The sequence below is a fragment of the Caloenas nicobarica genome, chromosome 9 (genome assembly GCF_036013445.1).
Source record: "Caloenas nicobarica isolate bCalNic1 chromosome 9, bCalNic1.hap1, whole genome shotgun sequence".
In the NCBI taxonomy this organism is placed as follows: Eukaryota; Metazoa; Chordata; class Aves; order Columbiformes; family Columbidae; genus Caloenas; species Caloenas nicobarica.
The window spans coordinates 14,377,457-14,405,000 of record NC_088253.1 but is presented as its reverse complement, the minus strand read 5'-3'; positions in this window follow the sequence as shown (position 1 = coordinate 14,405,000).

Genomic DNA, 27,544 nt, shown 5'->3' with positions numbered 1-27,544 from the left:
AGATTCTCCACAGATGTACATGCATGCAGCTCTGCTGGCTTCATCAAAATTCACTGAGATAACGCTGACTCTTCTTCAGTGCAAATTATGACCAGTGTCTTACAAAATATGCAACTATTCATATATACTTTGTATTCCTATTATGTTCAAGAACTGTTGCACAGTTTACTGTATTTGCTGTGTTAGACATGAAATAATCTGCGTTGAACTTTTTACCACATGGAGTCTTTACAGTGCTGTTCCTAAGTAAACCGCAGTCATTAACTAGCAGCTCACACTGAAGGGTGAAAAAGGAACCAATCCAAGTCAAACTGCAGGAGATGCATGAGCTGGAATTAGACCAGGACACCAGGGCTAATTTCCACTATCCTATAATAAGTACACAAGAACTTTAATAACCACAAATGGTCAAAATCCCAGTGTCACATCTTATCTGACTGAATGCTGACAGCTCCAGCAAAGCCGTCCATTAACACCATGCTTGTGAACTCAGTATTGACTCTGAAGGCAGAGTACTGCCCACCAGAAAAAGAAAAGCTCTATTTTCTTTTGTTGCCTTTCCTAAACAGTGATTTATTTCCTATGACCCTGAACCTAAAATAACAGGCTAAACAGATATGCTATGCACAAAGGCATTGAACCAGCAAAGCACTTGAGCACATGTTTAACTTTAAGTATCATAGTAGCTATGTTGAACAAAACAAACAAACAAACAAAAAGTGGCTATGGTAGGTCAGATTCCTAGGCAAGAAAGTATATAAATGCTACTTACCTTATTTATATATCCCCAGCTTCCACTCGTTTATGGCTCAGGGATTTTCTGATCCAGAGATGGCATGTTTTTATTTAACAGCTTTGGATGGATTTTCCTTCCATGAACTTGTTTGGTTCAGTTTTGAAGCTTTGTCAACTTTTAGCATCCTTAACAGCCTCTGAAATGCAGTTCCACAAGTTATTTAATATCTCAATGTGGAAAAAAAAAAGTTTCATTTGTTTTGAATGTTTTCAATGCTTGGTTCTTTACATGTGAAGACGGTACAGTAATTTTCTACTTACCTGTTTCCTGTCATTCCCAGGCCTGTAGATTTCTATCATATTCGCCATCAGTTGATTCTTCTCCAGGCTGAAGATTGTAATATTTCTTTTATCACATGGAAACTGTCCCATAAGTCTGATCACCTTCATCACTCTTCACATGTCCACTCTGAAATGGGAGCAGGAGAATTACTCACAGCACTGAAGAAGCTGAGCGTACCAGGGCTCTACACAGCTGCAGAGTCATGGTTTCCAATTTGTGTTCTATTTCTTTCCTAATAATTCATAACTCAGCTTGTGGTTGTTTTTTTTTTCTTTTCCTCACCACTGTTGGGCACTAGCTGACAAATTCAAGTGAAGTCAATGGAATTAGGAATTGCTCAACTTCAATTATTTAACAAAGCACATTTTCAGATCCCCATAACAACAACCAACAATGATTAAGTCAATGTGAGAGTACCATGATATCTGGAATACTTCTGGTCCAGTTACAAGACACTGCCTGATGTTTGTGATTTTCAACCTATCTTGGCTTTTGAGACATTATTGCCCTTGCCACATGCAGCATGACACCAAATTATTCTATGGGTTCATATTGGTTCATAGATGAGTTGCCACCTAGTTCTTTCTGCATTTTCTGTGGTATTTGTCTTTCCAAGAAAACCTTGGCAAGAGTCAAGTTTGCTCTTGCCTGGAGAAACTAGGGCTAAAAGTATTTGACCATGTACACAGACAAAACCTTTAGGGACCCTGATGTAATTAAAGTTAGTCCGTCTCCTCTCCAGACACATACACAAAATTTCAAGCAATGGCTGATTTAATTTAAGAACTCGAAAGATTAGAGGAATTCTGAAACTGACTGGAAAGTGTCACTGAAGAGTTTAATGTCCATTTCACTTTACTGGGTGCTAGTTTCTCCAACCACCACGCAAAAACACCAGAAGCAATGGAAATTTCACATAAGCCCTGACAGCCCACAGCTGCTTCTGTCTCCATCAGTAATGCAGTTCTACCAGCTCAACTGCAGCAGTGTCTGTGTTTGTCTAACCTGCTGTTATAGGTAAATTCTCAAATATTCTTCAAGCCACCTGGGAGAGAAATAAGGTTATACGTGTGTTACAGAGAACATAATCTGGATACAACAGAGCCTGTTCTATGCCTATCAATGTCAAAATCATTTGTAAAATCTTTATAACTGGAAGGAATTTCCAAGAAAGGAAGAATGAAGGTCACATTTGGTTCCTCACAATCAAGACTGGATTTCAAGCATTGAATAAAAAAATACCTGCAAACTAAGTAAATAGATTCAGAATTCAGTAATACAAAAGAAAAAAAAAGGCAACATGGCTTTCCATAATGCAAAACATGAAATAATAAAAAATAAAGAGCTCTAATAATGAATAAAAAATAATTTATTCGATGAGTTACAATCTTCCTTTTTTTTCAGATTCATTTGTAATCCACAAGCACTTGCTTGTCAACAGCACCACGTAAGGACCAGTTAAGACTGGGCAGAGAAAGGAGGTGGCAGGTCTTTTAATGACTCATGAAGATAAAGCTAATATGCTGTAGCTTAATCCCGTTTGGAAGCTATTCATAAGAAAAAAGGTAAAGATAGATAGTCCATATATATATTTATATAATAGAATATGAAGATACAGACATAAAATCCAAACCAAAAAGGCTGACAATCTTCAGGACAGATGGCTGGCTCCTACATTTTTGCCAGGATACGGCTTCCTCTCTTCAATTATGACTACATTTGTCAAGTTCTGATTATGTATTGATATGTAATTGTTACATCCAATCACATAAACAAAACTATGCTGCAAACAAGTAAAAATTACATTCAAATAACTACAAACTATTCCTGTGAGAAAACTTTATGCATCTCTACATGTATTTTCTGAAATGTAAAAGTAAGTCAGAGGAGTATAGTGAGGATGTGTATTTCTGTATATGCATAATGTATGCAGTACACACTCAGCTTTGTTTTGAAAAGAGCCAATGTACGATAACAATAAAACCAGATTGTAAGTAAAAAATAATATAAATTTATTCCAAAGACAAAATGCAAACATACACATGATGCAATTCCAGTAATAAATTGGAAATCATATCACATATGAAAAACAATATAAGTCCTTGGGCTGCCACTAATTTCACTGACAGCCTCCCATCTATTGATTATGTATAAGTCTAGACAGCAAGAACTGTTTTCTTTTCTTCTCTTCATGCTCTGTAAGAGCAGCAACTACTGAAGGCCTCAAAATGTACCTAATCATTCTCTCACAGTTAAATTATTTTGTATCTTAGCAGAAACATATTTAGGCAACAATAAGGAAATTTTGAAAAAATCTGCAAAGAAACATATAGTTAGAATAAGAATAAATTACTTTGGTGTAGGAGATACCACAGGAAAACTGAAAGGTAGAAGGTTTTCTGAAGCTAAGGCACAAAAATGACTAGAAGGCATGAATATATAGTTAGCATTTATTTTTTCCATGTGAATTTTTTCCTGTATTGTGTCGGGAAAGCAAATGATAGCATTTTTTAATTCTGCATTTTACTGCCCTTCTGAATGCATTCTTCATACTCGATTGCACCATCTGGTTGGCAATTTGCCTGTATGTCCTTCCTGCTTTCTTGGAAACTAAGTATGGATGTGCTTAGGAAAGAAATGGGAGACATCGCCACTCAAAAGTTGCCTGCCTGCACAATTTTAATTCTGCTCCCATTCTTCCCCCTTTTCTTCTGTTGTATAATCTTCTTTCTTACTTCTAAGCATCCCTGTGGCCACGTACTGGGTTACTTTCAGTAGGGGTGATATCAAATGTTTAAATTTCAAATAGCTTTTAAAAGAAATGTTCCTGCCACAAATGAAGGAGGTTTGTTTTCGTTTGGTTTGTTTGGTTGGTTTTCAGGTTTTGTTTGTTTGGTTTTGTTAGGAGGCTTTTGTTGTTGTTGGCTGGTTTTGGTTTGTGTTGGTGTTGTTTTGGTTTTGGTTGGCTGGGTTTCTTTTATCTTTTATTTAAGGTGAATTGCACTACTGTATTTTAATACGTTAGTGCATCCAGACACCTGCTTCTTCCACTCTCTTTTTTAGCTACTTTTAGTTTGTAATATGTCCATGTTTGAGGAACTTTTTTCCATACACTTTTTACATTTGTGTTCTTTATAAGGTCTTGTCTCAGAAACTCTAGCCATTCAATATAAGGACAACATACTGATAATGCACCCAGGTATTTCTTTTTTTTACATCTCATATAGCAGTGCCCTTCAGCTTTGTACAACTTAGGACCTCACACTAGGACTACATGTACATGGAGCAAATCTAGCCCACAGTTCATCTAGCCCTCTCTCCAACAGACCTGGGGACAGCCCAGGTAATATTTCCCTTGTCTTTGGCTTGCCATGTTAAAGGCAACAACATTTTCCAAATATATCAAAGATGAATGGGAAATATCCAGGACTCCTATCTGTTTAGAGAGTAAACATAACTGGGAGCATGAAAGGTACATTGTGTACATATTTATTGCCAACTGCATGGGTCATATATGGGCCATACACGGGCAAATTTCTTGCAGCGGAAATCAAGAGCACTGAAGGACTTTGCTGTCATAAACCACAGATATTAGTGAACGCTGTTGATGAATGTATTTCTGAGGATCCAGATGCATAGATTTTGCTGAAATATCTGTGTTTTCTTACCCAATAACTGCACATCTGGAAAGACTTCTCCAGACTAGCAAGATGCTGTTTAAAGGCTTAAGATTAAATCCATAAGAAGCCTTAGATAGCAGACAAGCACTACTATAAAATTCAGATCCTTCAGAATTTCAGTTCAGTTAGCACCTAATCTATAGTTTATGGGCTATGACTGCCAACATCACAGCCATCAATGGTCCTTTCATTAAAGCTCCTTAGGTATCTAAAGGTTTACTTTTGGGCATGCTTAGAAGCACTCACTCTTCACAGTGCTGATAAACTCAGTGCTTAGGTCAGACCTTAATCCCCGCTGGATTCACAAGTATTCCTCTGCCTACCACACTGCCTGTGGTAGATGTTAATCATCTGTCTAATTAGGTACATTACAGAAACTGTACAAATTGATCAACACCACCATCCTTCTCCCTGCAGCCTCCATTTCTTTCCACCTTCTCTTCAAGTATCACAATAAGATCTACAATCCACAAGTCATAAATAGAACCTAATCATTCCGTTTAGATAACCAGAAGAACTTGGTGCTCTGTGAGAAGTGCGATATATGAAGCTAGCTCCAGTGTGTGTAGGGAAATCCCTGAGACTCATATACCTCAGCAGAGCTAGCCTTTTCACTTTCCTCACAATTCCTTTGACCTCAGCTTTACAAATAATATATTTACATCTCTGCACATCTCTGAATCTTCCTGCTCTCCCATAGAACTAAAGTCTGCCATTATCCTCTAACTGCTGGATGGCTAAGAGGCGATCTCTTCTCATTTCTGAGTTATTTATGAGTTAATTGGGTGCCACAATATTTGCTGAGTATTCTTCTAAATGGCTCTTTGTTACCCTGGCATAAATAATGGGGACCATTGGCAATTTTTAATGGGAAATGCCCCTGGTTTCCCATTAAGAGTCTTTTGGTTATGTCAAAGCAGTGCAACTGGCAACAATAGATACGTTGAAGACTGTTTCGTACAGTTATGCCTGTGAAAGCTCTTGCAATACTGAAGGAATGTCAGTAATTTCAACGGGATGCAACATATATGTTTATATATGCAGAGATTATAAAATAAATGTAGAGAACCCTTAAAAACATTCTGAGTACAAAACAACAGTTTTCGGCATTAAAAACACAAGTATTTACCATAGTTAAGAAACCCGTAGTGCCTTAAATAGAACCATTATTCTACATTCCAACTGTTGAGACATACTGCAGTATCCAATATGCCAGAAGACTGTAGCTGTTAGTAAACGATGACTTTTTAATGGGAAACTCTGTACATGTTAAAAATATGATACTCTCCTTAATCCTATGTAACTAAAGATATCTTATGCAGATCATGAAGATTTAGAAACCTCTGAAAAACAGATGTGCCAAGCAAACCACTAAAAGCAAGCATATATTGAATTTATTTATTAATTTATACAGTGCCCATCTCAATGCAGAGTCTGGAATCCTGTACAGAATAAACAAAAATTAAACCAAACTGGGCTCAGAGCCAAGAGAAATCAGCCATACCAATAAAAGTGGGGGAGGGTGAAAGAAAACTATTCCAAAAATATATATACATGTCTCCAGATACTGTGCTGTCTTAGCGGACGCATCACAATATCAATACTGGAAGTAACAGAATTACAATGTATAGCAAGGATAGAAATATTCGAGGAAAAAGAAGAGAGTAATTATGGCAGAGTTAATTTACAGCTATTGAAAGCCACAGTACAGAGGCAATTACAGTGGAAGAAATAAAAACTGTGTGAATTTTGAATGAAGATTGAGTATATATACTGTCACACAACATCTGTATGATATCAGCTCTAACTATTGATCAGATAGCCTTTTCTTCTTTTTTTCATAATACATAAACAATAAGAAAACATTGCGAATACCATGTGAGGGCTTTCTGGTGGGTATTCCCTCAAATATATGAACTCTTATTCTGTCACTGTCCTTTTTCCCATATTTTATTTATAACATATCAGGGTTTTTAGTCCTTTTTAAAATTTTGATGACTTAGATGAATAATGATGAGGTAGCTGCCTAAATACAGAGCTAGTACGAAGAAATGCTTCTGAGATCTAGAGAGAGAGGACAATGAAGAAGCACATTTTATTTTCAAAAGGCACAAAGACAAGGCCACACAATTAAAATGGCTTTTGACTGTGTATCCTCTCCCGATTTTGAATCATTCTTCATTATCGTGTTATTTTACCCATAGCACTGGGGGTGAGCTTTACAACCTTTTTTTTTTCCTGACATCCTCTCTCCCAGGACAACCCAGTATCAGTCCTGTTTGTGACATGTGGAATTTTACATGTTTATTCACTGAAGACATTTTCAGTGACTCCCCTGCTCTCCAACTCACCTCCTCTGTTTTTCAGTCACTGCCAAAACAATCCTTTCCTTATCAAAACTAATGAAATCTTTAGCAACTGGTTCAGATTCCCTTACAATGGAACAAGTCTTCAAAGTCAGATTTCACACCCAAATCCGAATCACAATAAATTCTGAGACTTTTTCTCCATCACTTAGTGGTTTTGAACTATTTATAAACAGGTGAAGTTTTACTGAATGTTGAGTGTACAGTAATACTGCCCAAAATATCCATGCTACTGATGTTGAGGCCTAGAGAAAAGGTAGACACAGCTGAGACATGAAAAAAGGTATATGCTATAAATAGTTGCAAAGCATGGAAAATAATCAATAATGGGTGGGCCTAATTCAATTAATTTTGCGTTGCATACAATATTAATATACTGAGAAACACTATCCTGGAAAAAAAAGATTCTTAAAACAAACAACTTTTAAAATACTGTTTTCAACATCTTTCCACTTCATTTAACATTTTGAAAATTGCTAACTAAATTCTGTAACAATATCACTAGTTTCACTAATCACTTGCAAATATATTATAAAGGAATGTGCTATCTCAGCTTTCTTCTTAATAATTAATATAAAAATATATTTCAAATTAGTAGATTAAGTCAAAAGCCTTGACACTGTTGCACAAAGCCCTCACAATTAATATTATATCTAGTTTAAATTATTCATATCTAGATCAAAATATTTATTTCAAACACCAAGTTTTCTTCCTTAATTACACATTAAGATTTCAGGGGAGGAAGTTTCCCTTCATGCATCTCCAGGTAGGTATCTGCATATCCAGGAGCACAGAGAAGTATTCATACACACACACAAACCATTTTTCCAGGGAAAGTTTAGCAGAACATATCTTTAACTCCCATGATTAAAAAACATTTTCCCTTTCATTTTACTAGGAATCTCTTATTGATTTAGGTCATCACTAAATCCCTGAATCAGCTTCATCAGAGATGAAGCTGTTCATACTTCTAATTATAACACACTGTTTTCATTTGCCCTTTACTAACTACAATAGATCAGGATACAATTTTCTCTCCTGGGTGTTTGCCTCCAGATGATTACTGTTTTCTGAAAGTTTCAGCCAAAACAGCTTGTTCCAAAAGCACGGCAAAGAGAATACAGGATGCTTTGCCAGGGCTACTAAATTCTGGCAACTCATTCCTTTAAATGCCTTTGTGCTCCCAAACTAGAAGGTAAAGATATAAAAAACAGAGGCAAAGAGGGAAGCTGGAATTGTGAAAGAGGGAAAGTAATGAAGGAAAGGATCTGAGGGACAACTCCCTTCAATAAATTAAATCAGGCAAGTCCAAAACAGAAGGAAAAAAAAAAAAAAAAGGAAAAAAAAAAGAAAAAAACCCCTAAAATGTACCGAACTAATTCTTTAATATCTAGTAGCAACTTACAGAGCTATAGCACAGAGCTCCAGCAACATTCTCACAGAATCACGCGATCACTCAAGTTGGAAGGGACCTTGGTGGGTCTCCAGTCCAATCTCTTGATCAAAGCACAGTCAAACCAGAATATTCAGATCAGGTTTTTCAGGGCTTTGTTCACTTGGGTCTGAAAACCCCAAAAACTGAAGAGTGCATGATGCTTCTGGATCTCTGTCCTGAAGCTTAATTATCCTCTTAGCGAACTTACTTTTCGTGGTGTCCAGGCAGATCCTCCCCAGTTCCTGTTTGAGCATTACCTTTGTCCAGCCACTGTAGACCTCAGTTTGCTCTCGGTCATCTCCTCTTTTGTCTTGGAATGTTTTGAAATAATGTCAAGATTAGAAAAGCTGCTGTGGAGAAAGTAAGGACATTAAAACTGGATTACTACAGAGACCAAGAGCAGGAATTAGACAAGATAAAGTGCAGTGAGAGCACTCTAGTAAACAGCTAGGATGGAAACAGAGGGAATGAGCATGGGAATTGGGACTAACAGACAAATTCTGTAACTTTCGTGTTCCAGAAACTTTGGGCTACACACGTACTTTTGATCACATTTATAGGCAGATAGCCTGGGTGCAATGTCTCATCCTGGGAAAGGAAAAACAGTGGAAACTTTGGATTTAATTGTATGTGTGCCACAACTTCTTATATTAAAAAAATCAGAGATCCTAGCAGGTCCTGATTTCATGGAAATACTGTGATAAAGTGACGCATGATGAACACCACAGAATAGTTCACAAAGAAGGATTAATGTCCTGAAAGCAGAATGTGAATAATGTACAGTATATATAGCCTGAGATCACACCTTCACCAAGGAAGGCAAAAAGAATGAATAACTTCTCACTCAACTAAATGTGCTAAAGGAGGTTTGGTCCCACAGAAACAAACAGTGCTCTGGTCAAGTAGTTAGCATTGTATTGCTGTGCGTACAGACAAAGGAGATGAATTAAGGCTACTAACTTAATTCTTACCTTAACTAGGTAGGTACTAACTTTGGAACTACTAAATTTGCAACTTTAAAATGTTCTTTTAAAGCAGTTTTCTGTATGTAATAATAAAGCAGGTACCTATTTAATGGATGTTGATGCAAGAGAACAACTGATAAATTAAAAGCACGCAGTCATGAAAAGCCAATGGCATGCCAATTCTGATGACTGCTATGGTATTTACCATAGCTTAGAGGTCTGAATTGCTGTTTAACATTACTTTCCCAATGTGCAACTGTTTTTTCAGGCAGTTTCTGAGGTCAGCTATTGTACAAGTGGCTTAAATCTGTTTTCATACAAAGCCTGTTCAAAATCTCATTACAGAAAACAAGAATGGCTCAACTGATGTGGATTGAAATCAATGGATTTTGCAACTTCCATATTTCTGAATGCATAAGCTAGAGCTCACCTAGGTACTTAGGTATGCGTATACTAATTGCATACTAATACTCCTTTTGATATCACTGAGATTACCAATGTTCTTGAAATGAACCGCACACATACCTGTGATGCCAAGTAAGAGCTCGCACTAACCTTATAGAAAAGAAGGGAGAGGAAACACCAGGAGTATGATAAGCAATGGATACGTTATTACCTTATAGGCAATGCAAACAGAAGGGAGGAGAGAAAAGAGTATTAGTAAATGGTCAGGCAAAGTGTTCAAGAACACATATTCAGGATGCACATAAAGCCTACAGAAAGTTTTACATTTTCTTTTCCCCCAAAGGTTCAGCAAGAATTTTTGTGCTTCTAGAACTTGCAGCTTAGTGGCACATGGGGAATCTTGCCCTTTGAGTAATATCTTGAGAATAATTCAATATCAGGTTATACTCCTGAATGAAGTTCAAAGTGGTGGAATAACGGATCTGAGATTTTTCTATTGCTTGTTTGGTACAGAAGAATGGTGCACCATTTAACTCATGTTCTTTACTAGACGATATCACGGGAAAGTGAGTTCTAGTCTATACAGCAGCGTATGCATAAACACAGCTGAATTCATTTTGACCAATGATGTAGTAAATGCATCAATATAATCCATTGTATAAATGTTGGGACCAAGCCTGCAAAACCTCATTCATGTGAAGAATTCCATCAATACAGAGACTAGATTAAAGGATACACATAAAAACCCAGCAGAGTTAGGGGTTTAAGATCATCATTTTAAAGAGAGATAATGTTCATATAAACATCCAAACTTCTGGGGCACTCATTAGAGTCAAAGCACAAAGCTCTTAGGGTTTGACCATTAACATGCTGGCACATAACACACTCTGTGAAGTAATCAAGCTCTTTTTCAGAATTATATGATCATCCCTGTATATAGCCCAGCTTCTTAAAATTTTCAAAAGCTTTCTAGCTTTTGATTTACTACTTTTCTGGGGTTTATCAACTGCTTTTAGTTTCCTGGCACACTCCCAAACTCATCTGGGTAGTAGCATGAACCCAGTGATCTTGGCATCTAGAATTCTATCTTAAAAAGCCAAATACCTTTCTCACTGTCACGATCAGTTCAGTCTTTCAATACACAAAATTGTTCTCTCCTGCAGTGTACACACACACAGAAATAACCATTCTCTCAGCACACACACAGATGACACGATTGCATTTTGTTTGCTGCATCACACTTAACCTCACTGTTTTAAACCAATGTTTCCTATATACAATAGTAATTGGAAATGGCCTTTGACAGCCCCTCAAGAACACAATTATATTATATAATGATATCTGAGAATTAGCAAGACACCAAATCACCTTGTTTATCCATAAGTAACAGGGTATGATGAATGAGAAAACCTGATCCTAGCTAATGCCTTCTGACCACCAAAATTCACTAAATGGATGATCGTAATTGCTTTCTAGTGCTCCTGAAATACCATATTCACGAAACTTTCCTTTTATAATCTATATAGATAGTCCTATTTAAAAATAAAATCCATCTGTGTATGCTTCAGGCCTTACTTCAATGAAATTCTACCCTCATCGTAGACGTGGCCACACAGAAAACATGAAAGTGACATTGCAGACCAGGATTTTCACTTATGTAAAATGCTCTTTTAAGGAAAAACTAAATTTTGCTAACTTTTTTTGCAACCTTAAATTTATTGATAGGTAAAACAGCAATCTCTCTTTTGCCAAACCCCGGGGATTGCACAACTGCTTAATCTTGAATAAGTTTTCATTGAACTAATTTTTAGATGATTCAGAATAATCACAAACCTTATTCAACACAGGACACATCTTTACTGTTTTGCCTTTTTCTCTTAGACTTTTAGGGATTAAAATTAAAAAAAACCCCAAAACCACAAAAACACCCCCCTCCCCCTCCAAAAAAAAACCCAACAAAAAAAAAAAACACCAAAAAAACCCCACAAAAACCAAAAAACAACACCAACCCTTCCTAAACCAAAATGCAAATACTATCTGTAGCTAAAATCCATACTAAAAGGCACTATAAATATTAATTGCTTTAACTGTCAGAGAAAGCATCTTGAGGTTTCCCTGTTCTGATGAGATCTCCCATGCCCAGTATTCAGTTACCAAAACAAACTTACCATAAATTGCAGGTTGCACTAGCGGTGCAGAGTCACAGAAGCACCAGTTTCCGTGAAGATGAGTCACGTTAGTAAATCCACTGCGCTAGTCGGTTTGCTACTTAACCTGTTTTTTCTTGCAAGGGTAAAGTCTGCTACTCTCCCACACTTTGAGCACACTTGGAACTACAACTCTGTTGCATAATGAAGGTGCCTGTTCCTGCCAAGGTTCAGAAAACATTTGGGCACAGATGTCGGTTCCTTGTCAGCCCCCAAGGCCAATAAATGGAATCTCTGCAATGTAAAATGAGACAATACATTCACAAAGTCATTATGTTTTCCCAGAACATGCTAAGCTCCAAAATAAATGAATTTCAAGTCTTAGAACACCCCTGTATTCATAAGGCTCATTACTGTTTGTAATTATGCTTGCTGCTTATTTACTGTTTACTCTCTTGCTTTACTGACCTGGTGAAATTGCTGTTAATTGATACCCCAAATGGAAAGAGACAAAAAAAAAGGAACATAATTCCAGAAATGCTTCGTCCCTAACTAATCCCGCCATAGACTCACTTGCTGCCAAGATGGCACCACATTAAAAGGTTAGAAGAATGTCTTCCAAATTTCTGTATCCTCTTTAATCTCTCTTGTCAATCTTTTAAAGTGGGCTTTTGGCAGTGGAAGTAGCCATCTCTGTCCTGTGACAAAATACTTTCGACAGAAGAGATGACCTTACAAGCAAAATTATGATGTCCCTCTAATGACTGCAGCTGTCTTACCATGATTTTCACAGAAATTAAGTCCCTCTGAAGAGCAAGAAATACTACAACTTCTCCCTACAAAAAAAATTATATCCCCCAAGCAGTAGGATTAGCAGCAGACTCTCCCACGTCAACTTTTCAGGGAGTCCTTCCCCATGATTCTTTAGTAATTTTTAATAGCGTTCCCCAGGGATACACAGTCCCACTTCCCACATGTGGCACAGGCGCTTCACTTGGTTTTGTTCTTGAATGAATTGTACTCTGCTTACATCAAAATATCTTTGCTGTTCCTTGAAAATCCCACTGACCCTCAAGCTGCTTGCCTACCCCAGTGCCACCTGTATTTGTCTCCATCGATAACGGTACCAGCTTACATCTATCTGGCTACATAGATGCCAGCTTCGCTCTGCCTCAGAACACTCCAACAAACCCAGTCTGTACCATGCAAAATTTCGTGATGGTTTAAAAACTGCTTGTCTAGGCAGTTATCTGCAAATTCGCACAGGCTTTTGTGCACGCTGTATTGTGAATGTGTGCTTTTAATGTTTGCATTCATTTTAGTTCAGACTCGTTCTACTGCAAAATATTGTAAAAAACTCTCTATGACTGGGAAATTATGCAGTAAAACAAGTACAATCAGCTGATAACAATAAAGAATGGTGCACAATTGTTCATTTCCTTAGCGAGAAAACAATCAATTTCGCAAAGCAACAAAAATCAATGAAATATCAGCCATTCCCCAGCCACTGCTGGCTTTCTCCCGTCTGAACTCTGAATCCTCTCATTCCGTGATGGCATAAATGACAACAGGAAGATTGGAAAAGATGGTCACAGTGCTCCTTCACCTTTCTTTCCAGAGCAAGACCAGCAGCGAGGATTTCTAAGGGTAAAGTCATACACAAAACATACACTCTGCTGTTTCAAGGAAATCTAAATTTGAACAGCACACAATAGATTGGGTTTTGATACTGTATTTCTCCATGGACAGTGGGAAAAACCCATCACTCTGTGCTGCACCAGTCAGCAAGCGGAGATGACCAGGGGAACTCACAACACTCCATATTGCACACAAAATAATAATTGACGGCTGCGTTATGATACCATTTTTAGCTTTGTGAGTAAAGACATTAGGTTGTAAGTCGCAAAACTACGATTTCTCTTGTCTATCAGAGAAAAATGCCCTATGAAACCCATAACATTATATATTTAATAGAGGCAAGTGTAAGTACTCACACACAATTCTTGTGTGCTAAGAAATCTACTGGCCTAGTATATCTTTAATACAATAAATATCTTGGAATAATTTATTAGGTTGGCTCTTAAGATAGAGCTACAGCTTTTAACATATTTTTATTTAAAATGCCTCTGATATTCATCAGTTATTTTTCAGTCCACACTGCTACCATGCCACAATTATCAATACTTATTTTTTCTTGTTAATAAATGTTAATAATATAATTTAATAAAACAGTAATTTATATAAAATACAAATAAATGGAAACCAATAGAATTTAACTTATTTGAAAATTTTCTTGTTGATGTAAGTTTAGATTAAGGTGCTTTCTTTTTAAGTACATCAGAGATATTACTACTAAATCTTACTTTTGCAGTTCCTTCACAATAATTTTCTTTCAAAAACTCATCTTTTAGTAATCTTCACTAGCAACTAAATACATTTAAATAATGTCTTATTTCTAAGTATTAGTATTGCATTCATTTTTTCAATTGGCTTTTAATTCTGTAGCTTTAAGTGAAGTCTTTCAGATTAGCTGACAAAAACAGCAACCTTGTACAAGATCAACCCATGCTTTTGGAACCTCGCAAATTAGTGAAATGTATTCCTTGAGAAATAAAAAGCATAGGCCTTTTACGTGAATAAGGCTTGCTATGCAAACTGGTTTTCACAGGATTTAATCCTGCCTCCATTAAAGCTTACAGAAGTTATTAATCAGCTGCAATGTGATGGTAATATCGGATCAGCAATAGCAGCTTTCTAAAAAAAATTTTTTATGAAAAGGTTTGAGTATGAAATTTTTTGAAATCCAAGCCAATGCTTTCTACAAAATCCCTGTAATGCTCATATATTGACAAAATCACACACTACAATGCTAAAAAGTCTGATAGTGTGAGGCAGTGAACGCAATGCTTTTTAACAACACATTTGCAGTTATTACTATAAAATTGTAATTAGATAGTAAATTACAATGTTAATATTCACTTTGAACAAATAAGTGTTTGTAGTTTTAGAACTGGGCATTATTATGGTAGCACAGGGACCTATTCACCAAGTCAGACATAGACTTTCTTCACAAAAGTTATTCTATTCTGTAGTTTTTTCTTATGAACTTGCATGAAATGCTAGATTTTATGTGCACTATTTGCTGAAATCATCTTTACCAGCATCAAAAAAACTGTATTTCCCTCTAGGGAAGTGCCAAAACAAGCATTTTTCTCGTCTTGTTCCACTATCTAAAGAATACAATAACTGAAAGAATCCAAAGAATCATTTCTCCTTGTGCAAAAAAAGAGATTATGTAAATGAAATAACAAACTTAAACTCTCATCAGTTGTACAGGAATTTTAGCATGTGTTTCTCTATTGGGAAAAAAATAAACTTACTCTAATAATGTTTACATAATATACCAAAATATACTTAAGTATAGTATTAATATAGTATACCTTATATATGCCTTATACACATTTCATATATACTATACACATTAAATATACATTCTATAGAGTAATACTATAATATCATACTATACTATACATGGACATACATAATAATACGCATTACACCTGAAACATCAGTAATAATTAAAAATAAACAAATCCTTGCTTGGTTTCAATTATTTTTACTGAGTTTTCCTCCTTACCTCTCCTCCTTTTTAGGAAAAGTTCATTCTACAGTTGACAAAGTTATTTTGGAACACATGAAGTGGCTTTTGCCAGTTTGAATACAAGGAAAAATTGAAAATACACTTTATTCGTTATGTCAAATTATTTACAATGTATTTTGCATATCTACTCCTTATAAAAGTTGAAATTTGGTTTTAGAAAATTGTCTCTGAAAACATGTTAGAATACAGTTCATTGATGAACTTCTGCAAATTATGTTATGGGCATGTAAAATACAGTTTTAAAGTATGATCCAGTGATCTCCAGAAGAAAGACAGACTGCATTACACACAGAGCTAGCTAGCTCTGAAGTAGGCACGTACAGAGATGTCTCATTCCACGTGTATAATATCTTGAAGGAAATGTGCAAGACAAAAAAGTCTGTATCCATTTGGAATGTTAGGAGTCATCACTTCACATCATCAGAAAGCCACCAACCATCTCATAACCATAGCACTTCTTCACAGAAAATGGGCAGGGCTGAAAACAGACAAGGCATTTCTCCCTTTGGCAAAAGGGGGATAAAACAGTTCTAGGAGAGTTTGATTTTAAAATTTCAGTGATTGATTGACTATGCTCGTAAGTTTAGAGCATTAGAATAAGTCCCAGCAGAGATAGATGAGCAAGCAGAGAGGAGGTAAGGCTGCCAAAAGGTGCATGATAAGTACATTTATCACGTGGTTTTGCAATTTATCTTACATGTCGCCAATTTTCATATAGCCCCCATTTGTAATCACCATGTGAAAAATTAGGGAGGCATGTGATAAATTAAGTTGTGAATTGTGATTTCTAATAAGTTAATCATTTATCCATGCAATTTAAATTTAACTTCTAATCACATCTAGACTTTCAGGATGTAAAAGACCAGAGGAAAACATATGTGAAAGACCAAAACAAGAAAAAATAAAGACAGAAAATATATTTCATCAATGTAAATGTACTTTCATAACCTAGTTTCTTGATTCATTATTTCTGAAACAAACAATTACAACTGTACAACTGAAAAGATTCCAGAATCACAAACCACATTGGAAATTTTGTGACTAAAATGAAGTATCTCTTAAACTAAACTGCCTTTAGGTAGTGCTATCACATTATTGACCCATAAAACCATTTCCTCAGGACATAACACATTCCAAAATGTCTTAGCCATTTCTTTTTAATATGCCATTCAAATAAAAGTTTTTTTATATTTTTGAACCACAGCCATCCTAGAGTCTTCAAGAACATATTTACATATATACATATCTCTATTCATTTTCTTCTTAAAATGATAACACTGGTACTAATTGCACTTTAGCAACCCAGTATGAAACTAAAACTACTGCACCATCAACTAAAACAACCCAACAACAACAAAAAAATTATAAACTAAGTATTTAACTGGTTTGGATAAAATCCATTATTTTCATTAATGGATCTCATTTTTATTTTATTGGGTTTTTTTCATTATCAGTTTAAAAGCACATTTTTTATTGTTTTTTCTAATGCAATTCTGTGATATGCTCAGAATGAATGGAATAGTTACTGTTTTAATTATTTTCTTGATTTTGTTTTTTTTTCTTTACCCTGCTCATATTCCAATTATTTACTATTTTTACGATTAGTATCATACCATTTACTGTGTACACAAGTGCACATACACTAAACATACATATGTATATGCATAAAAACCTATATATATATATACACACACAGTTTTAGAAATCTGTTATAACTTTAATTCTTTCTGCTCTTGGAAAGAAGTATAGTAGATCTAAATAATAAATAGTTGCTGAAGTCCTATATAAGCTTTAGCAATATTTACAAATTTTAAATTATCCTTCCCCACCCTGAATGATTGAGCCAATTTACTCCATGAAATTAAGTAAACTCACATTCTGAACTGCAATATGAAGTTGAACTCCATCTGATACTTAAAAGACTGTAAAATATTAAAACCACTTGTTTAAATATTTGGGTCATGTAAATTCCAGGAGACCTAAGTGGAGAATTTCCAACATAAATAGTCATGACTGTCATTCTTGTAGGTGAAAGTAACGTGTGGAGTGACAGAGAGAAAAATCTTTAAAACCAGTCTCCTTGCTTGATTCTATGGGAGTGTTGCCATTAACTTCCGTGGAAAGATTCAAATATAAGATCTTAAAATATAAGGTGCAATGGACATTGACTTAATTCTTTGCTTAATCAGGTAGTAGTTTATGTAATCTGAAAGTATCATATAATCCATTTCTGCTGTATCTTCAAAAAGATTGGGGTTTGGACTGTCTATTAAAAAAAAAAAAAAAAAAGGAGGGGGGTGTGTGTCTGAGCCTGATAACCAGGTACAGTTTCAAGTCCTGTAGACAATCATCTAATACAAAGAGAAAAAAACATCTGTAGAAAAAAAAAAACAAACTCAAATTACTATCTATGAGGGCAAAATCTAATCTTCAGGAAGGTAGTTATAACTGCACATTAAACATGGAGTGAGGCCAGTTTTTAAAAATTAAACATTTCATCTGAATTGCTTATAGTATTAACAACTTCCCCATGACTACAGCTTATCTCTATATTTCTCTCCTCATTGTAACTAATTGAGAACAATACTTCGCTTTCCACAAAGGTTAAAAAAACCCTCTCAGTGAAATAAAAGTTACTATTCACAGCTAATAGAATACTCATTATCACTAAAGATTAATTACTGCTATTTTGAGGGCTTCTGACAGACCAATAAAGTGATGTGCACTGAGCACGTACAACAAAAACAAAGAATTAAAGATAGTAGAATCAACATATTTACAGGTATTGTGACTCTTCCCATGAAATGGACAAATAATCTCAATGATACCATTGTTTTCTATACAACAGACTCCCAACAATACTTTTCTGGGCTTAAGTCTCATTAATTGCTGATAGAACTTTACTTACAGTATGCAAGGAATAAACAAGCAGGAAAATCCAAGTTGTTAATTGCACTTGCACAGTTGATCACTTTGATAACCATAGTGAATGCAGTGTTACTTAAGCAAACAGGTGGTTTTGATTTCCACACAATTTCATCCTGTATCATAGTGTACACAGTTGTACCATCACCACATATCCCGCTTAGACTTCCAGTATCTGAATTGCCAAAAGATCCAAGCAGCAGAACCATTTAAACAGTAGCACTCATCCTGCTGGTTCTGTTGCCAAAAGGTACCATTTTTTGTAGAGTGTGGCCATTTTCCTTACAGACAAGCCAGACTAGAAACCGAGTTTGCCATTTGCTTGCCACAGGGTATTTAGCCTCAGTCACATGCCCTGGTTCTCATGGAGGACTTCAATCACCCTGACATCTGCTGGGAAGACAACACAAAGCACACACAGTCCAGGGGGTTCCTTCAGATCATTGATGACAACTTCTTGACACAGGTGGTGGAGGAGCCAAGGAGGGGAGCTGTGCTGCTGGACCATGTCCTCACAAACCGAGAAGAACTGGTTGGAGAAGTGAGGGTTGGGGGCAGCCTCAGCTGCAGCGACCTTGAGATGGTAGAGTTCAGCGTCCTACATGGAGGAAACAGGGCAATATGAAATTCAACAAGGGAGAGTGTAGGGTCCTACATCTAGGTAGGAATAACCCCAGGCACCAGTACAGTTTAGAGGTTGTCCTGCTGGAAAGCTGCATTGCAGAGAAGGACCTGGGACTCCTGGTGGACAACAGGTTGACCATGAGTCAACAATGTGCCCTTGTGGCCAAGAAGGCCAATGGTATCCTGGGGTGCATTAGGAAAAGCGTGACCAGCAGGTCAAAGGAGGTTACCCTCCCCCCTCTACTCTGGTGAGGCTGCATCTGGAGTAATGCGTCCAGTTCTGGGCTCCCCAGTTTAAGAAGGACAAGGAATTACTGGAGAGAGTCCAGCAGAGGGCTACAAAGATGATGAGGGGTCTGGAGCAGCTTTCTTAGGAGGAAAGACAGAGAGCTGGGTCTGTTCAGCCTGGAGAAGGCGAGAGGGGATTTTATTTATGCTTATAAATATCTCAAGGGTGGGTGTCAAGAGGATGGACCAGACTCTTTTCAGTGGTGCCCAACGATACGATGAGGGGCAACGGTCACAGACTGAAGCACAGGAGGTTCCATCTGAATATGAGGAAAAACTTCTTTACTTTGAGGGTACCAGAGCACTTGAACAGGCTGCTCAGAGAGGTTGTGGAGTCTCCTCTGGAGACATTCCTGTATGATCAGTTCTAGGTGAACCTGCTTTACCAGGTGGGTTGGACTAGATGATCTCCAGAGGTCCCTTCCAATCACAACCATTCTGTGATTCTGTCATTCTATTATCTGGAATTCCTTTCAGAACGCGATAGTAGACAATTCAACCTTCAAAGTCGAACAGTTCTACTTATGAACTCAGCTTACTGCTCATGCAGCTTGATTTATTTTTACCACATCCTAACCTACCAGAACGTGTATTGTTTATTTGACAGAAAGAATAAGGCAGTTGCTGCCTGTTCCTGTGCTTCTTAGAAGTTGCAAGCGATGCCATCTGGAGCAGACTATTAATTGGAAGGTTGCCAAAGGTACTCCAACAGTTTACTAGGGAAAGAGGTCTTGAGTCACGCACAAGATGATGCTTTCTGGAGGCTGTACAGCAACCAATGAAATAAGATCTTATGAAGCCACAAAGTACTACAATAAATGATAATAAGATTTTTAAAAACATACATAATTTACTTTCTTGTCTGCAAAAGACAAAGGGACTTTTATGACTGAAACCATTTTAGCTAGTATTGTGTACAACTTGAAAATTTCACCCAGAAGACTTTATTGTACACTGTTGACAAAAGACAGAATAGAAACAACATTTTGAAGCTCAAGAACATCTTTTCTGCTACAAATTGGCAATGGAAACAGCTTTCTTAATACAGTTAGGCAGCCGAAAATGATGATAAGATTTCAATCCATTAAAGCTGTTTAAGGAAAAAGGCTGTTGAACAGAAATCATATGTCAGCGTCATGCTAATGTGGTGATAGACGCTATAGAAAATGTAGATGATTCCAGTTGCTCTTGCTAAATGAAAACAGTACTGATCCTTTCCCACTAATTCTGGAGATAGAATACAAACCCCGTGTTGACTACACTTACCTAAAACACCAAACATCATACTACACAGAGAGAATCAAAATCTGTCTACAGATTCTAATACAAAAAGCTACTGTTCTGAGGAGAGCATCTCCTTGAGGAGCATTGGTTTCCACAGCAGAAGACAAAATACTTGTACTCCTGTGTTGAAAGATAAATTTGAGAGCTCAAGAAGGAAATGCCTTCCTCTAGCCATAACTGTAAAACTGCAGATAGTTTTTCTCCCTTTTTTTTTTTTCTTTTTTTTCCTGAGGAAAAAAAAGGGTTCAAAGAGTTGGTATCTTCATCTCTACCATTGTCTACAGAGGAAATAAAGGAAAAATTGCCTCAGTCTCTGTAAGAACTAATGAAGCAGGAAAGCTGTTTTGCTTCTTCTTACAAGCAAAGCATATGTATTAAAAATCAGAAGGAAATTCTGTGGATTTACACAGCAAAAATAAGATGTGGAACAATCCTGGTGAAAGCGCAGGTGCCGTACAGGCATCTGAATATTCTTTCTATGGGCTGATCCTCATTTTCGGACTGCTGGATGGTCTAAGTCTGGCAAAAGTTTCAGTGATTTCCTTTACTTGAGAAGAAGACATTAAAATGTGTGGTGCTTGGGATGTAGGTCTCCTAGTTTTAGGAAGAACTAACACCAAACAATTTTACCTTACCTATTGGTGTGCAACTCAGTCCAAAATCCCACATATAAATGATGCCACCATTTGCATTAAAAACAAAAACCAACGACAACAAAAGAAAACTTAAGTTTATGTTAAGATAACATTAAGGCAGAAAATCCAAGCCTTCAGAAATCAGGAGATACCAGGATTTAGCTTGCACGTCACCTTATTTCAGCTTGATATGTTTAGATACAGTCTTTCATTATGTGACCTCATGCTACTTTTCCGTGTCGTAGCACATCCTGGAGGGTCGGTTTTACACCAGGTTTGTATCTTTACACCGCATTTGTATTTTACGCCAAGTTTTGCATCTTCACATTCTATGTATTTAATAGCAATTCTCATCTTCTAAGACATACTCATGGCTGAATTGTTCATTAAACAATTTTTAAAGAGTTTTATGGCAACCACGAACAATAATTTTTTCTGGAAGTGGACTAAATTGTATGCTGTGGTAATTACTCCAAACTAATTGTAGGTAAAATTAGCAAGAGGTCAGACCAATTTAGTTTCGCAAGAAAATATATATAGTTTGCTTACACCTTAAATGATCTTTAGAAAATTAATCAAGTAAAACTGAATCTCCTTAAATCAACATATATAATTTCCTGTATGTCTGCTGTGAAACAGGAAGTTTTAACATTGCTTTGAAATATGAAACTTCTTAAATGTTTTTTTTTTAATTATCATTTTTGTTTAAATTACCAATTAACTTTACCCTAGAAAACCAAACAACATGAGTCTTTTCCACTTTATCAGTACATGAAAATGGTACCCAAACACAGCAAGTAAGAGGGAAACATCAATAATGCCAGCACTATGAGCTATAACATCATCTCAATAATGGCCTCTAATATGATACTCACATAAAATTTCTTTAGATTTCCTGTTTCTATAGTGATACAAGTTCTCCAGACAATGTAAAGTCCATTGTCGAGCTCTTACATAGATGCCTTTGATGTTTCAAGTATGTCATTCAAGTGGTGTGAAAGAGTAGTAGCTGCTATTCAGTCAATAGTAGTACAGCCTTATCCCCAAGCTCTGCTCCAGGGGTTTAGTTCACCTTTGAAAGAGCAGATGAGACTGACGTAAAATCCAAGGAGCTGGACTGTAATCTAGTCAGGCAAATATGCTCTTCATTTTCCTTGCTTGAGATTGTTTCTGGCACTATCACTTACTGATAAGAATTTGTACTAATTTGAAAGTTTTACCACGTATAAATGATATTTTATGACTTTGCAGAATAACACTGGCTATTCAGTGACATAGGATACATATTGCCAGTTGCTAAAGGGCTAGAAAACTGCTCAATAACTGGCATTTCAATTCTTTCAATTGAAAAAAAGCATTGCAACTGTTGCAAAACAACCATTCTTTTATTTTCTAGTAAAATATTATCCCTGGGAAAAAAAAAATCATATGAAGACATTATTTCTTAAGCAATCTTGCTCTGATTCAAATCATTTCAGATTTCGTAGCATGTAAAATATTGATTATATAATAAACGCTAAACACAGCATAACACATATAATACCAACACTCGCTAATTGTAATATTTTGTATGCGTTGGAATAATTTAAAAAACTTTGCCAAAACAAAACAGTTGAAGCCAATTATTTTAATAGTGTTCCACCAATATGTTAAATGAAATGGAATTCTTCCCACAACAAAATTATACATTTGAATTTTTCAGTAGTATTTCACATTATGGCAAAAAGCAGGTGCCTCCTCACTGCTATAAATGGAAAGGTTTGAACACACGGATGTTAGTTATTTCACACTCATGCTTATTAAGGACAACACACTCATAATCTGGACAACACACTATATCATCTTGAAAGAAAAACGTATCATGGAAAAGGAACACATAGACACATATCCTGCACTTCAGAACAGGCCACTTAAAAGTTTAAGGAGCAAAGATGATGTCACAAAGACACAAAGCATTTATAAAATCTTTAAACATTAGCTTCAGCAAAGTAGCTACAAGAAATGCCCTCAGAGATAGAAAATCTAAGAAAAATAGTACTGGCATCTAATTACAGCAGTAGAGTTTGCTGCTTTTATCTGTAATTGGACTGTATAGTCTTTCATTCTAATTTACTTTACATCTAAACTGTGATAATCAAGACAAGCAGAACAGAATGGCTTGTAACTGGCTATACCACCGACACCAGTTAATGCCTAATTATAACAACTAAATTAAAGAGGGGACTGTAAAGAGGTTGAGTATCAGTTTGAAGCATTTAATTCTGTGGAAAGAAATAGAGATTTTAAATCCTAAGGAAAAAAAAAATCAATATTATGGCCCATTATATTGGTATTGCTAAACAGATTAATGAAATTAAGTATTTTGTTTTTTGAAGAAAAGTTTCATCATGATGTAAAGATGGCTTTTAACAAAAGACCACAACAGAGAAGGAAATTCACATTCCAGACCAATTTATAAACTGATCTAATCTGGAAAAAACAGTAGGTGGAATTGACTTTCCCAGGATGTCTCTGAGGGTTGCAGAACATGTTACATGACTGTCGGTTTACTGCAGCATTCTGAAAAAGTGTACACACAGTATAAAACAGAAGGAAAATCCAGGATTCCAGGAAACCTTTTGGCATAAAGCTAGCTTTTAATTAAAATCTTTTTGAAAGGTCCAAATACAAATTAATTATCTTAGAAAGACAGGTTAACAAAAAGGAACAATGTTTCCTGCCAGCATGCATAAAGGAAAAAAAGGAATTTGGGAATGTTCAGCACTGTTGAGCTGCAGCTAGCATAAGTTCTAAACATACAGTTTTAGGAATTACAACATAAGTTGGTCATCTAAATGTTGAAGTGACTACATAAGAATTAATATTCTGGGATTTGAAAGAGTAGCAAGGGGGAATAAAAATGGTTGCTGTTGGTGCTCTTGCTAAATTTTTCCTTGATATTCCAACGGTAGGCAGATAAAATGCTAGCGGGCATTCATGGTGCATGGAGCATAATTTGGTCCATTCAACATCTTTGATGAAAAGCAGTAGAAAATATTTAGAAAAATGAAAATACTTGCATTGTTAAACTTATAAACTCAATGAGAGTAGAATCTGCTTTCATATGACAGTCATAATTATTTTGCTTCTTCGTCATCTATAGATGAACCCAAAATTGGAGACTCCAGAGCTCTAGAACACTTAAACAATTAACATGCTCAGAGAGCTCATCTGTCCCCTATGTAACAGAACTTGGGGTGGGAGGGGAGTGCAGTGATCGCTCTTTTATCAGACATGAAATGAAGATAGCGGAAATCCTTTTCTAAAGTTTTAGGAATATTTCACTAGTTCCTAAACTCACTACAGCAGAGACATTGCTCTTTCAGCAAACAGTGCTTCTGTAACTGTCATTGCGCATCTTCGAGGTGCCGCTGACCATTTAACCTTTGGCTAATTTCAACTACATTTGAAAAAGAGCAAAAGTCCTCCACATTTCAGTTCTTAGAGGTTTCACGAAAGTGAATGACTTCTTTTGGTGTCCTCATCACACATAAACCCGAGGTAATTCTAGCTGGCACGTCAACGCGCAAGTCTGACAACTAACTTGGGAGTCACTCCAGGTTGCTCATGGCCTCGTCTACCCAGGGGGCTCCCGCGGGGCTCATTGCCAGGACAGGCACAACGCGCAGTGCTGTGTGTGCAGGGCACAGCACAACACACAGTACCGGGGCGCCAATAGCTACCCTGAGTGCTATCTGACCAGATGCCTGAAATTAAAGGCGTTGTAACCACAAATTAAACAATTTCACAGACCAGAAAAAGAAATGTTCTTAGCGTTGATGCTTCTGCTAAGTAGAGGACTGAACAAAATAAAGGGATTTGAACTTCAGTACTGCCCCAGATCACTAAATCTTTCTTTAAATAGATGAGCAACAGGTGAAGATTCTTAGATTTCTATTATTATAATTACTAACAGGCAGATGAGACCTTTCCATCTTTTTTTGCTTGTATGTAATTACAGAAGTACTGAGATATAACTCACAAACCCATGAAATATAAATGAACAAAAAGATGCATATTCTAAAACTATCCATCCCAGTTCTGAACCATGGCCTTTGTTTTCAAGTTCAGGATGATTTCTAATGCATTTAATTACTATCAACAGACGAAAAAGAATATCATATTTGATGTTAACAGAGCCTGTTGAAAAACTACAAATACTATCAGTAGCTTTTGGTGCTGCAGTAGTAAGAGTGAACAATCACATGCAGTGATATGTCAGAATGGTAAAAGCTAAAGAGAAAAATTTTCTACTATGAAGTTAGATGTTCTTTTTTCCTCCTCTTCCCCCCCAATTTCACCTTTGACTGCATCTGCAGAATCCCATATCAAGCACAGATGAAAAGAGTGAATGGAATCTCACCCGAATTTATTAATGACAATAGTTCCCAGGTGAATGGTAATACTATCCATCTTTTACAGGCAGGCAGATACAACAGTTTAAATTACTCAGAAAGAGTGGTTTAAAGACTCTTCTGGATTAAAGGTTTATTAGATTATGATATAGACCTGGAAGTAAGTGCCAGCTATTTCACACACCTGAAAAAAGCTTCCATAAATTTGGGAAGCAACTTTGTTTCTTTTGTGTCCAAACAAAACAAAAAAGATTCGTCACCAAACTCTGGAGACCTCAGACATTTACACCGACACTTTTACGTTTTAAAGAGCTCATAAACACATCCACTATTACACCCCTAATTTGGAGATAAATATTTCCTTGAAAGGAACAGAAGCAGACTGAAATAGAGGATTCTTTCCAAATGTCCAGAAGGTTATTTGAAACTTAAATCACTCAAAGATAGAAGTGTTCCTAGCATTAGCTGAAACATGAATGACAGATTCCTGAATTATCACACCCATTCTCCTGCTGTAAGATTCAAACTCTAAGTGTCTGAACCTCACAAATCCTCTGCTCATTTAAACCTGAAACCTTAAAGCATTTGCACATATCCAGAACTAGAATAAATGTTGTTTTAAACCACAGCCTAAATTTGCTACATGATCATTTTTGAAGATTCAGCCCCTTAAAATCTACAATATAGACAGAGTACACACCTCTCAATGCTACAGCAGAGTAAGGAGCTCTAGGCATCTGGGTTGTCTTCACAAAAAGGTCTACCCCAGCGAGGACACACGATTAGAACATTCTGCTCTAACAAACTGCCTAATTCTCAGTCTTGGAACACACAACAGAAGTTATTTGACACTCACCACCACTGCACATTGCAAGACCTGTCCTAGCACAATATCATCTCGGCATAACTTCAAAGCCAGAAATTGCATCAGTCTCCTGTAAGCCCCAGACAACAGAGGAAGTACAGAGAGCGGGAGACACATGCTTTGACTGGATGCTACCTTTCACGTATGGCAGGTGGCCAAATCTAGCATATCATTATGGCATATCTACTGACTAGGTACACTTTCACTTTTTCTGCTGCTTGCTACGAGCTGCGAGGGCAAGACAGCAGGTGCAGCCAGCTGTGCCACCCCAGCTGTGCAGCTTCACTCCACAGCAGAACAAGCTGGTGGTTAGTGGCCATTACTTCAAAGCATATGAAAAAGGCCTAGGTCCTGCAAACGCAGACACTGAGTTATGAACAACCTGGTTCTTCAATACTGAAGATAATGAAACATCTAAGGAATGCAAATAAGAATTATTACAGAAGAAAAAAAAAACCAATCATGCATTTGCTTTCTCATTCCTGTTTCAGTGCAAATCAGAAGAGCGTGGAAGCAAAAGAACTAAAGTCACATCACCTTTTTTCTCCCCATATGTTGCAAATAAATCTATGTTGTTTGACCCAAATGTTGACACTATCCAAACTGTAATATCAGTGGAATGTAAACTATTCATTTAATACCACAAGTAAGTAAAACAAATACAAAACAGAAGCACTAAAACACACATCATTTGTTTTCCATTAAACTTCTGCCAAACAAGTTACTAATATTTGCCTCTTCAGACTTTTTTTTCTCCAAGTAACGCCAAGCATTTTGTGGATGAATTTGGAT